The following is a 19,598-nucleotide window of genomic DNA, read 5'->3' on the forward strand; positions in this document are numbered from 1 at the left end:
TCATTCATTACTTAAATTTAAGAGGGGACTGGATACCTTTCTGGAAAAGTATAATGTTACAGGGTATATATATTAGATTCCTTGATAAGGCGTTGATCCAGGGAACTAGTCTGATTGCCGTATTTTTTTTGCCTTCCCCTGGATCAACATGTTAGGGCATGTTAGGTTAGGCTATGGGTTGAACTAGATGGACTTAAAGCCTTCCTTCAACCTTAATAACTATGTAACTATGTTTTGTTGTTATCATATCCATACCTGGTCCTGCTATTTACTCGGTGGTTGATTCTTAAGATAGGGAGATGTTATGGCCAATGAGCTTTTGGTGGCACAAACATTGTCCAACCAGGAATACTGATGTGACTTGGATGCGGCGTTATCTATATAGGCTAATGGGTATGTGTGCTCAACAACTGCCCAGGAACAGTAATCAGCTCCCTGCTTTGACCAATGTAGCAGCACCACCAGTTATTGTTTGGTTTTCTTGTCATTCTTTATTGCTACTCCCGATGTTCCATCCTGATTCTTACCAGTCTCATGACCTGATCACATTTATTCTATTTTACATTCTGACTTTGACCTGGCATGTCTGACTTGGCTTTAACAGATCATTTAGTATCTAACCCCTTCTGTTTTCCTAACTATAGCTTGTCTATTAATTCTGCCCATAGATCTGTCCCTCCTGATGCTGACCTGGCTTTGTTTGACAATCCTTATCTCTGGATCACTTCTCCAGGGAGCAGCTACTCCATGGATGCAACAAAGGTGCCCAGCTGTACAGTAAAGTCCAGATCTGTCCATAGGAGTTTAAGGGTCAAAGATAGTTCTTGTAAGTTCTAGATGAAGTGCCTAGTGTCAAGTCTTTCTGTGGTAGCCTTTTTGAGTTGACGAGTTTGGACAGGCTTTACAGTTACCGTATGTTAAGTGTGGAGAGTTAACGTTCTCCACTGTTATATCATTTTTGCATATTAGCTTAAAGCACCATTCCAGTGGTTTTTTTTAATTTGTTTAAGCACTGGAGAGGTGGCACTAATCTAAGTTCTCTGATCCTTGTATTATAGTCACCCACTGCTGTTTTCCGTTTTTCCCGATGCCACCTTGTTACTGCAACTTCTGACTGACCAGAAGTCATAGGTAACGGTCATAATAAGTTCTCAATGCAAGTTTATGAGATCCACTTTCAGGCCCCATTCTGGTTCTCATGGTCTTACTTTGAGTAGTGACTTCCGGCTCACCCAGCAAACACCGGAGTGATCCGGCAGGTCACAACCTGCAGAAAACTGACCACAATAGTGGCAATAACAGAAGAAGATGGCGGCTCTGACTATAATACTAAGACCAGGGAACTTAGATTAATGCTAACAATTTAGTGCTGCAATAAAAAAAAAACACTGGAGTGCTGCAATAATGACGGTAACATCAAGTAACAGGTGTTTTTTTGCCCACCCAGATGTCTAGAGTCAATGGGCACTGTGAAGGTCACCTCATCACGTTGATCATCTCTGTATTATATTGAAGCTGACTTATAGTTTTTTCTTGACATTGCTTTAAAAATATTATTTCTAATATTTTAAAATTAATTATTCTATTTGAATATTTTGGAACTTTTTGTGAAGAACATGAGAAACTTTTTTATAATTGATAAAATAAGTCATTGTCGACTTCAGGTAATTACAGTTTTCGTAGTAGTTTCAGCTGCCAGTCTATCCATGGTCATTTATACTTATATCTTTCATCATACAATATGTCAGTAAATCCAAATCAAACTGCTGCTACATGCAAGCTTATCATGCAAATTGTGATGTGTATCATTAGGGACCTTTTGCTATAAGAGGATCTGTCACAAAGCCATAATTTAGGTTGTTTTTTTAGTTTTCGTCTTCTTTTTAAGTCACATAGATTTTCTTGACATTAATTTACACTGCCTCAAACATTTATGGGCACAAATTTATATCCCAGTAAAACCCTAAGTCAATTAAATGTCAGAGATGTCAATCTGAACCAGAAGTGATGAGGGATCAATGTCACTTTATTACAAATGTAAGTGACAACAGGAGAACCGGAGAGGAACATCAAGACATCCCCCCCAAAATTGTGGTATCCTTATCCTTTCTTACTGATTCTTCTCAATCTTTGACCCTACTAGTAGCAGACACGATGCATTGAGCCTATTCATGTTACAGAGGTCATCCAGCAATTCCAAGATGGCACATCCATACATACAGACACAAGAAGTTTTGCTGCGCTTCCAAGTCTAAGGAGGGAATTTGGCCCACAACTATTCCCGCCTCCCAAAACACCTTTCATTGGGGTCCCCGGGTGTGTGCATGCCATTGTGGTTCCATTATGGATACCCTCAGGATATGTTTTGGCACAATTTGTTGGCGATTGACCCCTTTAAATCCATGATAAAGAAAACATGGTTTTTCAAAAATAAAGTCTTGTTGATTGGGTTTAGAACATATATTCACAGGATAGCAGGAACAATGTTTGACTTTCTCTTCTGCACAATAAAGAGGCACATTCTTAGTGATTTTGGACGGTGACAAATTACTTGTGAAGAATGTTAGATATGCATAGCAGGTTATGCTGGGGGCCTGCATCTTCATGGTACAGGGACACATGGGTCAATGTGTTACACCGTGCCCACTACATCCTAGCTGCACTTTTGTGAACTGTGTAAGGGAGCTCTCACTAGCTACTACCTTACGGACGTGCCCCAGCCTTGCCGACCCCGTATTCTTTCACGAAGACCTCCAGGTATATCTAACACTGAGACTTGCATAAAATCTGATTGCATACAACTTGCCTGCTATAAGGAAAACTGCCGCCACTGTAGATTGCTTGCTTTAACTTTCTCCCTTGGAGATCTGTTTCTTCACACACACACCCAATGATGGCAAAACTCTCCTTCTCACTCTCTCTCTAGACTATCTATAAAACCAAGAACTAAAACACTAGTTCCCATTACTCCTCCCCAACTATGGGCCGGCCCTACAGATAAGCCTATCACTCCTGACTAGCTGGAAACGGCAGCCTACGTGAGGGTAAAACACCCAATAAAATACAATTCACACACACAATGCAACAACAGGCGTCTTGATACAGGGTGTAAGCCATCTTCAGACAACGTCATGTGATACCGTGAGGATTGTTCATCAATACCATTGTTCTGGACAGCCCTTTTAATTTTCTTCCACAGTCTAGTCTGGGGTTTTAATTTGGAGTCTTCCCTGCATCTGAATTAATTTTTGGAGTGTGTTTTGTGGTTTTATCTCATTTTGGGGTCTCAAATATTTTGTCTGAGGATTCAAAAGTTTGTTACGCATCATAGCCTATACTGGTCAACTGTTCTGAAATGTTGAGGTGGTTCGCAGAAAAAAAGAGAGACCTTCCAAACTCACTAAAGTTTGGTCCTTCTGATACCAATTCTTTTGGAAAAGTTCTTAGATGGATGGGGCAAAGAAGAGTGTTATAGAGGTATGGAAGATTTAGAATTGTTACGGTTAGGGTTAGGGTGTATTTTCAACTCATACTCTTTTTTTCTGGACATCTTTGCCAGAAAGTTGGGAATTTTATGCTTGAGATAAAACCCTGCAACTGACTGATTTGCACACGATCAGCCATGCTTATGGAGACAATATAGCCCATTATGACCTAGGATGACTTGAGAGTCCATATGCCAACATAACAGTAAAGTCCATGATGTGTCTATATCGGGTATGGTTCATTATAAGATGTCTGAGTAGTGTCAGATAGGACAGGATGCAATATTTTCATCACGCAGAACGTCCGCTCCAGAATTATTATTTACTTGTCCACTTGCGATACATACATAACCGAAGTGGTGAACGTCTTTGATGCTTTTTTTTGCAGCCTTATCACAAAGTACAAGCTGTCATTTATGAGTTGATGTCACTATGGGCCATTATCTCACTCACAATGTACTACTATTTTTGAAAGCCATGTTGCTTTGGCAACCCGCTTCACAGGGAAAACAGGTAACATTGCTCTTTCAAGCTGTAATAACCGAGGCAATCTAAGTGCAGGAAATTGTTGACCGCAAGTCTTCATAAACACAATTTATGCACAAATGCTTATTTTCTGCACTGACATTATTTTTCCTTTCTAATTTCACTGAACTATTTCTAATGGATGGAGAGCTGCTGTTCTTTGCAGCCCCATGCAAGCACAATGTTACTTTCAGGTCTAAAGGCCGCTAATCCCGGTGATTAAACTTTTCAGATATTAAACTGAACTGTACAATCTGTGCCATACCTGAAAGAGAAGGGGTCTCATAGCAAAAATCATAAAGCGCCCCCTCTTTATATATCATATTATTTACGCCTATAGGCCCTTTTCATAATATGGAACAACAGAAGAGATTGCAGAAACCCTACCCATATCCTAATTCCCTCAAATCCATAGGATTTTATGCACAAGTAATAGCAGAGGTACTACTTACATGATTGTTGGAAAGATCTATTGAAGTGCCGAATGTGTGATGTGAAGGATTTGTTATGTGTGAACGAGTACATTATATGCAAGAGACACAATTAGTCAGAATATTCCCATGTCAGGTGCTACTCCTTATCACTAATGAGTAGACATGGCAAACCATAGCGGTAAAGTTTGGGGTCTGTACTGAATACCTACTATTCGGGAACGGACCACGAACACAGACTTCTCCGGGAAGTCAGTGCTACTGTTCGAGTTCGGCACCCTGTTTCCCAAGCTGTCATCTACATGATAGCGTGAGAAACACCGGCGGCTCTGATCAGTGGTAAGATTATTGCCACAGGTCAGAGCGCCATGGTTCCCACGCTATCAGATGACAGCGTGAGCCAGCAGCTGTGACCAGCGGTAAAAAATTTACCACCAGTCACAGGCATCGTCTGATGTATTCATCAGCCAGCGTCTGCACTATAAATAAATCTAAAAAGAAATGGCATGGGTTCCCCTCTATTTTTGATAACCAGCATGGCAAAACTGACAGATGCGGGCTGTAATACTCAACTGTCAGCTTTATCATTGCTGGTTATCAAGAATAGAGGGGTCTCCAGGCCATTTTTTTAATTATTTTAATAATTTAAAAAAAACACCATGAAGCCCCCTCATTATTGACAGCCATGTAGTAATCCTATCAGCATTGTCTGACCATTCCCTGAGTATATACAGAGAGTTTTGAAACTTCTGTGTTCTTTTTTGTAAAGAGCAAATATATGCAGACTAGCAACATGCCAGAAGAGTAAAAGTATTAGCTAGCTAGTAAGTTGGAATTAGTATAATTTGCTTATGTGGAGCACTATCCCAGGGTTTTAGAAGGCTATGTAAAAAGCTCTAACCTGAGCTGCCTGCTAATGTAGTTTGTCCCAGGTAGATAAGACCACCCCACTTGCATGAGACTATTTTTATTATGATTGTTACCACAGCAGGGAACATAGAGGCTTGGATTATAATTTATGAGTCTTGGCACAACAAAAGAGTCTGAGCGCTGATGATGAATCCAATGATTAGCCTATTCACAACAGTTGGCTGAAGATTGCTGCATGTATGTGAAGGACTGTTATCTGGTAAATGTTTGAGTAGGTTCCAAGAAGGCAGAAATTGCCAGACAAGAGCAGCATAATTCTTGTTGGTAACTTGTTACACGGTAGTCCTGCCACTGCTTTGCCACAAACCCACAATGACCCATCCATTTTTGGATGAAGTTTGTAGGTAACCCTGCCCTTCTTGGCTCAGGTTGTCAAAAAAATCATGGAATACTTTCCAAAGAATCAGGACAGGCTTGTCAGATTTGGTATATATGTAACTTTTGAGGGGCATTGCTACCAAAATAGTGACCATAAGAAGGAACTTTGTGAGCGTGTGCACTGCTATATTATGAGAGACACAAAGACTAAGTGAAGGAAGTGCTGCTGAAGTCATTATTTATGAAGTCTGCAAGCAGGTGTCTTCTCAACTTTCTACCATTATTCAAAGCCTGTTGCCTCAGAAAGAGACTCTGTAACTATCAAACTTTTTGTCTTCCCTCCAGACCCATCCTTTTATGGATGGAGTTTGTAGGAAACCTTGTCCTTCTAGGCACAGGTTGCTAAATATTTCCTGGGATGCTTTCCAAGGAACCATGACAGACCTGGTTGTATGGCATGTATTGGACATTTGTGGAGCATTCCTACCAAAAAAGTAACCATGCAGAGGGATTTCGTAGATGGGTGTACTGCAGCATTATAAGAAGCACAAACATTGTGCTTGGGTGAAGGAAGTGCTGCTAAAGTGATTACTTGTACTCTTGCAAGTATGCAAGCAAAGTGTTGCAGGTGTCTTCCCAACAGTCTAGCATTGTTCAAGCCTGTTGCCTTAGAATAAGACTCTGTAACTATCAAGCTCCTTTCCTCCCAGTAAACACTCCCTGACGTTAAATTCATCCATTGGTTGTATAAATTATTGTTTTGATAGCTGAATCCCTCCAAAATGTTCTTTAGGTTAAGAAAATAAATTGGCATCAATGCAGAAATATTGATCAGTTAATGGACACTGAATGGTCAGATTTTGGCAAGAAAAAAGTTTTGTCGCCTGGTCATATAATGCATCCAATTCTAGTTTACATCCTCACCTGTGCTCAGTAAATGATCAGTTAATTAGTGTGTGTGTACAAAAAGAAACCCTGCACCCCAGACCTTCACTTGAACTGCAACTTGAGCTCTGACAACATGCCAAAAATCCACCCTGCGACCAAAATCTGGATTATCAAAAGGTTGAAGACCAGATCCACTGCAGAGGTGGCTGGCACCTTTAATGTGTCTCAGAGTCAAGTACAAAGAATTAAAAAAAGATTTGAAGATACTGCAGATGTGTTTGACAAGCCCAGGTCCGGCAGACGCCACAAGACAACTGCTCAGGAGGAACATTTGTTGGCTAGAAAATCCAAAGCAAACCCCTCTTCCACTGCAGCAGAGCTCTAACAGGCCTGGTCACCTCATGTCCCTGTGTCAACTAGAACAGTTTGTAGTATTCTGTCTGGAAATGGCCTCCATGGTCGAATCAGTGCCCAGAAGCCAGCACTAAACAAAAGGCAAATAAAAAACTGTGTGGCATTTACAAGGTCCCACAGCCTGCTAAACAGATGGACTCTGGAAAAGTGGCAGAAGGTGGATTTCTCTGATGAGTCTTCAGTAGAATTACACCACAGCCACCGCAAATACTCCAGGAGACCTACTGGAGCCCATATGGATCCAAAATACACCCCGAAAACAGTTACATTTGGTGGTGGAAAGATCATGGTTTGGGCTTACATTCAGCATGGGGGTGTGTGAAACATTTGCAAGGTGGAAGGCAATATCAATAGCCTAAAATATCAAGAAGTATTAGCTACCTCTTATATTCCAAATCATAAAAGGGGTCAAATTCTGCAGCAGGATGGTGCTCCATCTCATACATCCATCTCTACAACAAAGTTCCTCCAGGCAAAAAAGATCAAGATACTGAAGGACTGGCCAGCCCAGTCACTAGACATGAACATCATTGAGCATGTTTGGGGTAGGATGAAAGAGGAAGCTTGGAAGACAAAACCAAAGAATCTAGATGAACTCTGGGAGGCAGGTAAGACTGCTTTCTTTGCTATTCCTGATGACTTCATTAATAAATTGTATGAATCATTGTTGAACCGCATGGATGCAGTCCTTCAAGCTCATGGAAGTCACACAAAATATTAAATATGACTCTAATAGCATCACAACTTCATTCACCAATGTTATGCAACATATATTTGTATTTTAAGTTAATTATTTGTTTGAATATCACATTACTTTCTGTGGGCAACAAAACTTTTGTCTTGCCAAAATCTGACCATTCTGTGTCCATTAACTGATCAATATTTCTGCATTGATTCCAATTTATTTTCTTAACCTAAACCACATTTCGGAGGGTTTCAGCTTTCAAAAGAATAATTTATACAACCAATGGATAAATTTAACGTCAGGTTATAAGCTTTTATTTACATACTATGGATAAGTGACATAAAGTCTGTCAGGGAGTGAATAATATCTTTCTAAACTGTTTTTAGTGTTTGTTGTGCATTAATGGCCACCATATCCTGAATATCATAAAGGCACACGTCACATCACCTGAGCATACTCCTTACTCATCTCATTTTAACTCTAAGTGAATTTGTCAACCCAGAATCCAATGTTATCACTTGATGCAACTAATGAGATGTAACTTTTTTAACCTCGTTTCACTTTTTCTCCAAATTCTCCAATAAATGCTCCGATATGATACACAGCCAGGCAGCCAGGTCTCCTGAATGTTTTTGTAATGATATTACTGAATTGTTTGCTTGCAAACGGGAATCTGTCCCTCACAGCTAATTCCATCCTCCCGCGGTCGACTCTTAATCCTCTTTCTGTGACAGTCAAATGATAATCTTTGCAAATTGTATGACCAAGCTTTAGCACAACTCCAGGCGAAACATCCAGGCCGGCTTGACACAAGTAATTGAAGTCAGCCTCATGGAAGGCGAGAATAACACAATTTGAAAGGTAATAATATTTCAGATTCATTTTCTGATTTAGCCCACACAAATATTAATACTAATAAGCCGGTGTCCACATTGTTTTACCATATTATTCAGACCGCATTGCAGATTACATCGATGGACAAACAGCTGACGGAGGGAATTTTCCCACCAGCTTTAAAATCAAGATTTATACGATAATGAGGGAACAATATAAGATGGGATTTAATGGTTTTATAAGGGATCTTTAAAAAGCGGAGGATGGGTAGATGAAAAGTCTCGAGAAATATATTCAACATGTTGGACGTGGCTTTAGTACCTCGTTAGAAGTACGGAAGTTTTATTTCTGAGATCTGTAGGTTATAAAAAGATTGAGTAAGAATCTTTTATCCTTAAAGACGGTTTGAAGGAACGATAGTCCAGAGACGATATGTGCCTGCAATATAATTAATGGGGAGAAGGGCAAAATTAAGCAAAAGAAGAGCATGAACTTTTTGAGATGATGCTAAAGTCGTGCCATAATATGGTTCCCAAACAGCAGTGCGACATGTTCACTCTATAACACTTCTAGATAGTTGTCCAGACAGCCAAACTATGCCATCACCAGGGCCACCCTTTTCACAAGTCACTGGGAGGTCAATGATGAGGGCCAAAACTGTGGGGACAACTTCTGTGCCAGTTAAAAAAAAACCCTTTACGTTACTTTATTACTCGCTCCCCTACACTTGTTCAGATTGACATAATGGAAAGAATGCAGACTAGTTCTGCCCGGTATGTCATGTTGTAACTGAAACAGTGCGCCGATGTCACCTTACCACTGGTTCCAAGCAAAGTCCATGTTCTTTAGAAACTCTGCTCTCTCTCTGGTCACACTTAGTTACTTTGCAGTTCATCTCTCTGTAAGTATGGTAAAGCATGTCCAACTTCAAAAAACTGATCACTGCTGATTACTTTTACATCCTTCCAGTTCCCATCAGTTTTCCGTGACATAAAACAACAACAGTTGCACAGGTTATATGCACGTAGGCACGTAGGTCATCATTTGAGATACTTATTAAAGAAAACCTGTGGTTATTCTGCAGGTTAACAGCATTCTAAAACTGTGCAGTGCCCGCACTGAGAGCCCCACTTGTTATGATCCGGTGACCCTGGAGCCGCATGTGACTATCTCTGGAGTAGTAGTATCTGTACTGACCGCAATCCTAATACTGACAACGCAACTAGAAGTAGCCGTGGGATGTACCTAACATGGCCTAGACACCTCGACACAGCCAGAGGACTAAATACCCCTAAAGATGGAAATGGGAAATCCTATCTGGCCTCAGAGCAGCGCCCCAAAGGATAGACAACCCCCACAAATATTGACTGTGAGTCTAAGAGGAAATACGTACACAGGCAGAAAAGACAGAGTTTAGCAAAAGAGGCACTACTAGCTAAAATAGAAAAGGATAGGACAGAGTACTAAGCGGTCAGTATTAAAACTCTAGAAAATCCACAGCAGAATATACTATCTACTACATCTTACTAAAGAAGATATGGGTCAAAACAGACCCAGAAAAACGACCAAAAAAACCCAAATAAAGGTGTATAAAAATCAGCTTTATTATTGCACAAAAATATATATACATATATAAAACATACCATTTATAGGAAACAGGTGAGGCTCAATACCGCAGGATGTGCAAGGACACCACTGAAAGAGCATATAAGGGACGCACGGAGCCGGGATCAGAGTTTAACCCATAGTTGTACATGGTGGGCTATAAAGCCCATACTGCTATGCTAAAAAATGCTAGCACCAACAGACATCCACATAACCAGACCAAAGGCCCAAGTAAAACAGTATCATGAGTATGTACACATTACCTCAGATAGGGCAAGCAGGTCAACCAGATCCAGGGTCCGTGCGCCCTCCCCTAGCATTTTTTAGCATAGCAGTATGGGCTTTATAGCCCACCATGTACAACTATGGGTTAAACTCTGATCCCGGCTCCGTGCGTCCCTTATATGCTCTTTCAGTGGTGTCCTTGCACATCCTGCAGTATTGAGCCTCACCTGTTTCCTATAAATGGTATGTTTTATATATGTATATATATTTTTGTGCAATAATAAAGCTGATTTTTATACACCTTTATTTGGGTTTTTTTGGTCGTTTTTCTGGGTCTGTTTTGACCCATATCTTCTTTGTTCTATATTTAATAGCGACTTACCCGCATTTATGCATTAGTCCTCCTGGCATGGCATTTTAATCTGGATCATCTGATTGATAAATATCATCTATTGCTATGCATATCTTTGTTTTGTGCTTAATTTCTTACTACATCTTACTAAAGACATAGGATGTATATCTGCATCTCCAAAGAATCCAGCATGACAGAAAAATCCAAACTAAAGTCTAAGCTGGACAAAAACACATTAGATAGCACTGCACATAAAAGCACACTGAATGCGTGCTACAGAGAACAAAACCAGACACTTATCTTATCTGAAATGACAGCAGGGCAAGTGGAGCCAGACAGAGATGCAATACCTCCAAGATACAATGGACAACTGGCAGGGATTGATGGATCCTACAAACCTAAATACCTAATAGAACTGCAATAAGCAGAAACACCTTCTCGAAAAACGAAAATCCAAAATCTTCTCAACCACATACTCCAACTCCCCATCAACCAACACAGGAGCCGGAGGATCAATAGAGGGAAGAACGGGCGTCATATATTTCCGCAACAAAGATCTATGGAAAACATTATGGATGGCAAAAGATGCTGGAAGGGCCAAACGAAAAGAAACCGGATTGATAATCTCAGAAATCCTATAAGGACCAATAAACCGAGGCTTAAACTTAGGGGAAGAAACCTTCATAGGAACATGACGGGAAGACAACCAAACCAAGTCCCCAACCCGAAGCCGGGAACCAACACACCGACGACGATTAGCAAAACGTTGTGCCTCCTCCTGAGACAACACCAAATTGTCCACCACATGAGCCCAAAATGCTGCAACCTGTCAACCACAGAATCCACACCAGGACAATCAGAAGGCTCAACCTGCCCTGAAGAAAAACGAGGATGAAAACCAAAATCTAAAAAAAGGGCGAAACCAAGGTAGCCGAACTAGCCCGATTATTAAGGGCAAACTCGGCCAATGGCAAGAAAGCCACCCAATCATCCTGATCAGCAGACACGAAGCATCTCAAATAAGTTTCCAAAGTCTGATTAGTTCGCTCGGTTTGGCCATTTGTCTGAGGATGAAATGCAGAAGAAAAAGACAAATCAATGCCCAGCCTAGTACAAAAGGCACGCCAAAACCTAGAAACAAACTGGGAACCTCTGTCGGACAAAATATTCTCCGGAATACCATGCAAACGAACCACATGCTGAAAAAACAAAGGAACCAAATCAGATGAGGAAGGCAACTTAGGCAAAGGCACCAAATGAACCATCTTAGAAAACCGGTCACAAACCACCCAGATAACCGACATCCTCTGGGAAACTGGAAGGTCTGAAATGAAATCCATAGAAATATGCGTCCAAGGCCTTTCAGGGACCGGCAAAGGCAAAAGCAACCCACTAGCGCGGGAACAACAAGGCTTAGCCCGCGCACAAGTCCCACAGGACTGCACAAAAGAACGCACATCCCGTGACAAAGAAGGCCACCAAAAAGACCTACCAACCAAATCTCTGGTACCAAAAATACCAGGATGGCCAGCCAACACAGAACAGTGAACCTCCAAAATCACTCTACTAGTCCATTTATCAGGAACAAACAGTTTCCCCACAGGACAGCGGTCGGGTTTGTCAGCCTGAAATTCCTGAAGAACCCGTCGTAAATCAGGGGAGATGGCAGAAAGGATCACCCCTTCCTTTAGAATGCCGACCGGTTCAAGGACCTCCGGAGAATCGGGCAAAAAGCTCCTAGAGAGGGCATCAGCCTTAATATTCTTAGAACCCAGAAGATACGAGACCACGAAATCAAAACGAGAGAAAAACAAAGACCATCGAGCCTGTCTAGGATTCAGCCGCTTGGCAGACTCGAGGTAAATCAGATTTTTATGATCGGTCAAGACCATAATACGGTGCTTACCTCCCTCAAGCCAATGTCGCCATTCCTCGAACGCCCACTTCATAGCCAACAATTCCAGATTGCTGACATCATAATTACGTTCAGCAGGCAAAAATTTTTGGGAAAAGAAGGCACATGGCCTCATCAAGGAACCATCAGAATTCCTCTGAGACAAAACGGCCCCTGCCCCAATCTCAGAAGCGTCAACCTCAACCTGAAATGGAAGAGAAACATCTGGCTGACGCAACACCGGGGCCGAAGTAAATCGGCATTTAAGCTCCTGAAAGGCAGAGACAGCGGCAGAGGACCAATTCGTAACATCAGCACCCTTTTTCGTCAAATCGGTCAGGGGTTTAACCACACTGGAGAAGTTAGCAATGAAACGGCGATAAAAATTAGGAAAGCCCAAAAATTTCTGAAGACTCTTCACGGACGTGGGCTGAATCCAATCATGAACAGCCTGAACCTTAACCGGATCCATCTCTATAGATGAGGGAGAAAAAATGAAGCCCAAAAAAGAAACATTCTGCACCCCAAAGAGACACTTAGACCCCTTCACAAATAAAGCATTATCACGAAGGATCTGAAACACCATCCTGACCTGTTTTACATGAGACTCCCAATCATCGGAAAAAATCAAAATATCAACCAAATATACAATCATGAATTTATCAAGATAATTCCGGAAGATATCATGCATGAAGGACTGAAAAACAGAGGGAGCATTTGAGAGCCCGAAAGGCATCACAAGGTATTCAAAATGGCCCTCGGGCGTATTAAATGCAGTTTTCCATTCGTCACCCGGCTTAATACGAATAAGATTATATGCTCCTCAAAGGTCAATCTTAGTAAACCAACTAGCCCCCTTAATCCTAGCAAACAAATCGGAAAGCAAAGGCAAAGGGTATTGAAATTTGACCGTAATCTTATTCAAGAGGCGATAATCAATACAGGGTCTCAAGGAGCCATCCTTCTTGGCAACAAAAAAAATCCCGCTCCCAATGGTGAAGAAGATGGCCGAATATGGCCTTTCTCCAAAGACTCCTTAATATAACTCCGCATGGCGGTATGTTCAGGTACAGACAGGTTGAAAAGTCGACCCTTAGGAAACTTACAACCTGGAATCAAGTCAATAGCACAATCACAGTCCCTATGCGGTGGAAGGGAACTGGACTTGGGCTCATTGAACACATCCTGAAAATCAGACAAGAACTCTGGAATTTCAGAAGAGGGGGGTGAGGAGATTGACATCACAGGAACGTCACCATGAACTCCCTGACAACCCCAACTAGTCACAGATATAGATTTCCAATCCAACGCTGGATTATGTACCTGCAACCATGGAAAACCCAGCACAATAGCATCATGCAAATTATGCAACACCAGAAAGCGACAATCCTCCCGATGGGCTGGCACCATGCACATGGTCACCTGTGTCCAAAACTGGGGTTTATTGTTAGCCAAAGGTGTAGCATCAATGCCCCTTAAAGGAATAGGGTTCTCCAAAGACTGCAAGGGGAAACCACAACATCTAGCAAATTCAAAGTCCATTAAGTTCAAAGTGGCGCCAGAATCTACAAACGCCATGACATAAAATGACGACAATGAGCAGATCAATGTCACAGATAACAGAAATTTAGGTTGTATGGTACCAATGGTAACTGAGCTAGCGATCCTCTTAGTACGCTTAGGGCAGACTGAATTGACATGAGAAGCATCACCACAGTAAAAACACAACCCATTCTGGCGTCTGAATCCCCGTTGTTCCGCTCCAGACAGAATCCTATCACACTGCATAGGCTCAGGTGTCTGCTCTGAGGACAACGCCACAGCGCGCACAGCCCTGCGCTCACGCAGGCGCCGATCAATCTGAATGGCCAGAGACATAGAATCGCTCAGACCAATAGGCGTGGGAAACCCCACCATAACATCTTTAACAGATTCAGAAAGACCCTTTCTGAAAATTGGCGCCAAAGCATCCTCATTCCAATTAGTCAGCACAGACCATTTTCTAAATTTCTGACAATACGATTCTGCCGCTTCTTGACCCTGAAACAAGTTCAACAAGATCTTCTCAGCATGATCCACAGAATTTGGTTCATCATACAATAACCCTAGAGCCTGAAAGAAAGCTTCTACATTAAGCAAGGCAGGATTCCCAGATTCCAGGGAAAATGCCCAATCCTGAGGATCGCCACGCAGCAGGGAGATGACAATTTTTACCTGCTGTATGGGATCACCAGAAGAACGAGGTTTCAGAGCAAAAACAGTTTACAGTTATTTTTAAAACTCAAAAGTTTAGACCTTAGAAAAGGATAGGACAGAGTACTAAGCGGTCAGTATTAAAACTCTAGAAAAATCCACAGCAGAATATACTATCTACTACATCTTACTAAAGACATAGGATGTATATCTGCATCTCCAAAGAATCCAGCATGGCAGAAAAATCCAAACTAAAGTCTACGCTGGACAAAAACACATTAGATAGCACTGCACATAAAAGCACACTTAATGCGTGCTACAGAGAACAAAACCAGACACTTATCTTAGCTGAAATGACAGCAGGGCAAGTGGAGCCAGACAGAGATGCAATCCCTCCTAGATACAATGGACAACTGGCAGGGATTGATGGATCCTACAAACCTAAATACCTAATAGAACTGCAATAAGCAGAAACATCTGCCCAGATTACAATCCAGAGACCACTGCACTACCACTAGCAACCACCGGAGGGAGCCCAAGATCAGAATACACAACACCCACTGCTGGGAGGAAATGAACTTTATTCCACTGGCAGCATTGGCTGTCAGCATTAGGGTCGACCGTGAGTCAGGGCCGGGGCACGGTCACAGCCACCTCTCTCTATACAATGAGCCGTGACTGAAACCATGCCGGCATTGCTCCTGTTAATAGAAGCTGAATGCTGATGGGAGGAATATAGTTAATTTCCTCCCGGCAGCGGGGCTCTCAGTGCCGGCCGCCACCGCATAGTATCAAAATGCTATTAACCTGCAGATTAAGCCCATATATATGTTATTTACATGACCGGTTTCATTTAAAAACTAAGTATATTGCATTTAATTCATAGTGGGCAAACAGGGTTTAGACCTACCGCCATCAAAGTGATGAGGGAACAAAAAGCAAAGTAGTCAGTGCCTCCCATGACAAAGATTGCTGAAGAGTAACATAAAGATCCTGGGCTGCTATACAAAGTCTATAACAGGGCCCTTAATCATGACAAGCCTTTTCTAACACTGTTCTCTGATGGGACAGACAGAACCTGCTGGGCTCAATGAATTGAGTGCCACTGCAATCTCTATATCAACACTTCTGAATAATTGGGTTTTGGGCACAATATTGGTCTTCAATACTATATTGGTAAGTATTCAAGGTGGGAAACATTTTGTAAAATTGGTGCACCCTTAGTTTGTGTCAATAAGGATATGACAGGGGACTAGAGGTTAGAGGATTAGGCAAAATTTGAAGTTGCTCTTTCATGCTATTTCTCAGGAAATAGCATGAATTATTATTATTTTCTGCAGTCTCTCCAGTCCCAAGAGCATAATAAACATATTATGTAAAAAAGATCCTTATACACACCCTCCCCTCACCCCTTTGGCTCCTCTGATATTCACCACCAACTGTCCTGTCCTCACCATATCTTCTGATCTTTCATCCCTCACATTGAAACTTTTATTCCTCTTGCACTGTGCCAGACTTCTGGGTGTCATGGAGTCTGGGAAGATGCTCAAGACTTCAATGGGTTATGATGTCACGACATGTGTCTTGACCTTGATATTGGTGAATGCAAATTTATGTGAAATATGAGCAGAATTATATTTGCTCAAGTTTACTGTGGACCAATAGTTCTCTAGACTCCAACGTTAAATTGTCAGTAGCTTGCAGTATCTCCCTTGGCATGAAAGCACTGAGCATGTTTCATTCTTCGACAGTTGGGAAGCCTCACAACAAATTGTCAATATGAGATGGAATAATTTTATCAAAACTTTATGGCCAATGTAACTTATACTATAAATCCACCTTGCAAAGCATCATACCCCAAAAGGTTGGATGCTCCTCTACTGCACTGGTCTCCAACCTTTGGCTCTTCAATGGTTGCAGAACTTTAACTACCATATTTATCTTTTTGTAGCAGATGGAGCGGTAGAGTTTGGAGACATCTGCTAAAGAGAAATGCCCAACAAGTTTCTTCCCCCCAACTTCTCTAATCATTGCGGTAATTGAATTCTGCATTTGGTATAGATATGTATTTGTATTATTTTCATAAATGTCAGACGAAACAAATTAGAAATTAAATTAAAAATGTACAATCTCTTAACTGACTTTCAATATGGGATTGTTTGTCCTCGGCTCTCTTGACGTGTGAAGACAAAGCCACATTTATTCTTCATCCTGATCATTTGTTTTATTTCGCTTTACCAGATTTTAATTATTGTATGCAAAAAAAAGATCCATAAATCACAACAATGTTCAATAATTTGCTTGGGATGACAATCCGACGGCGCTTATAATTTTGCATGAAAAATGGCAGGTGTGGTAGAAGTAAATTGCATGTGTCAAATTAAAACACATTTTCCTGGTAATTGCTCTATTTTTTCTTCTAACATCATTAGCTCTGAAGTTATAATTAGGTCACCCAAATTTGCTGTAATCAACGATTAATTCAAGTTTCCTCACAAATTGAGACAATCTGTAGAACATGAGTTATGGCCAAATGAGAATATCCTTCAATGGAATTCTAATAAGCCGAGCTGGTTACAATATATACATAAATGTTGCTGATATATATATATATATATATATATATATATATATATATATATATATATATATATATATATATATATATATACGGCTACATACATGGATGTACGGTCATTGATCAACAAATAAAATAATTGTCTTCTTGATCTGATTCTAGGATGATTCAACCTTTGGCTCCCTAGCCGGTAACATTAAGATCCTTGGCCTTAATACAATATTTGTGATAGTCGGTCACATGACTGGCCTTCGCATATCAAACAGAGATGCAATTTGGAGGAAATTTCTCATGGCAGACATTTCATACACCAGTCTTGAAAAAAATATCCAGTGGGGAAAGTTGTGCCAAATTTTACATGACAGATATTTCTGCTATAGTAAATTTTCTAGACTGCGTTTCGCCATTTTTATTTTGCCAAGCCTTTCCCATTTTTTTTACAGTGATGAGACTGGTAAAAAAAATGGTAAACTGTTGCAACATTTTTAAGCAAACATTCATACATAGAGGGGATGATAAATTCTCCTTTTGTGGCTATTCAGATTCTAAGTCCAAGGTGCAACTGTAGTGTTGTTACCCACTTTGAATAATTGTGCCATGGACAGCTTCGTAATTACCACTCCATGCCTCAGTACCATCCTCTGGCACATCCTTAGTGCCATGGAATGGGGGCACGGATACTAGTAGTCTAATAAAGCAGACTGTTGCTGGCTTACCATTATGACACAGTACATCACCTACACAGGATGAGAGGTACAGGTCCTTCTCAAAAAATTAGCATATAGTGTTAAATTTCATTATTTACCATAATGTAATGATTACAATTAAACTTTCATATATTATAGATTCATTATCCACCAACTGAAATTTGTCAGGTCTTTTATTGTTTTAATACTGATGATTTTGGCCTACAACTCCTGATAACCCAAAAAACCTGTCTCAATAAATTAGCATATTTCAACCGTCCAATCAAATAAAAGTGTTTTTTAATAACAAACAAAAAAACCATCAAATAATAATGTTCAGTTATGCACTCAATACTTGGTCGGGAATCCTTTGGCAGAAATGACTGCTTCAATGCGGCGTGGCATGGAGGCAATCAGCCTGTGACACTGCTGAGATGTTATGGAGGCCCAGGATGCTTCAATAGCGGCCTTAAGCTCATCCAGAGTGTTGGGTCTTGCGTCTCTCAACTTTCTCTTCACAATATCCCACAGATTCTCTATGGGGTTCAGGTCAGGAGAGTTGGCAGGCCAATTGAGCACAGTAATACCATGGTCAGTAAACCATTTACCAGTGGTTTTGGCACTGTGAGCAGGTGCCAGGAAGCATGAAGTGCTCCAAAATCTCCTGATAGCTAGCTGCATTGACCCTGCCCTTGATGAAACACAGTGGACCAACACCAGCAGCTGACATGGCACCCCACACCATCACTGACTGGGTACTTGACACTGGACTTCAGGCATTTTGGCATTTCCTTCTCCCCAGTCTTCCTCCAGACTCTGGCACCTTGATTTCCGAATGACATGCAAAATTTGCTTTCATCAGAAAAAAGTACTTGGGACCACTTAGCAACAGTCCAGTGCTGCTTCTCTGTAGCCCAGGTCAGGCGCTTCTGCCGGTGTTTATGGTTCAAAAGTGGCTTTACCTGGGGAATGCGGCACCTGTAGCCCATTTCCTGCACACGCCTGTGCACGGTGGCTCTGGATGTTTCCACACCAGACTCAGTCCACTGCTTCCTCAGGTTCCCCAAGGTCTGGAATCGGTCCTTCTCCACAATCTTCCTCAGGGTCCGGTCACCTCTTCTCGTTGTACAGCGTTTTCTGCCACATTGTTTCCTTCCAACAGACTTACCATTGAGGTGCCTTGATACAGCACTCTGGGAACAGCCTATTTGTTGAGAAATTTCTTTCTGGGTCTTACCCTCTTGCTTGAGGGTGTCAATGATGGCCTTCTTGACATCTGTCAGGTCGCTAGTCTTACCCATGATGGGGGTTTTGAGTAATGAACCAGGCAGGGAGTTTTTAAAAGCCTCAGGTATCTTTTGCATGTGTTTAGAGTTAATTAGTTGATTCAGAAGATTAGGGTAATAGGTCGTTTAGAGAACCTTTTCTTGATATGCTAATTTATTGAGACAGGTTTTTTGGGTTTTCAGGAGTTGTAGGCCAAAATCATCAGTATTAAAACAATAAAAGACCTGACAAATTTCAGTTGGTGGATAATGAATCTATAATACATGAA

The 19,598-nt window shown here is 41.2% G+C and overlaps 1 long non-coding RNA gene across 1 annotated transcript in view; it reads left to right on the top strand.

Annotated features, from left to right (window-relative positions):
* Positions 1 to 745: 745 nt before the first annotated feature.
* The window catches only part of LOC143793064 (uncharacterized), a 70,115-nt gene continuing 51,262 nt past the window's right edge, over positions 746 to 19,598 (top strand). The window contains exon 1 of the long non-coding RNA XR_013220045.1: positions 746 to 826. This is a non-coding gene — a long non-coding RNA (uncharacterized LOC143793064). The remainder of the gene's footprint in view (positions 827 to 19,598) is intronic.

This window comes from Ranitomeya variabilis, chromosome 1 (assembly GCF_051348905.1).
Source record: "Ranitomeya variabilis isolate aRanVar5 chromosome 1, aRanVar5.hap1, whole genome shotgun sequence".
Classification (NCBI taxonomy): Eukaryota; Metazoa; Chordata; class Amphibia; order Anura; family Dendrobatidae; genus Ranitomeya; species Ranitomeya variabilis.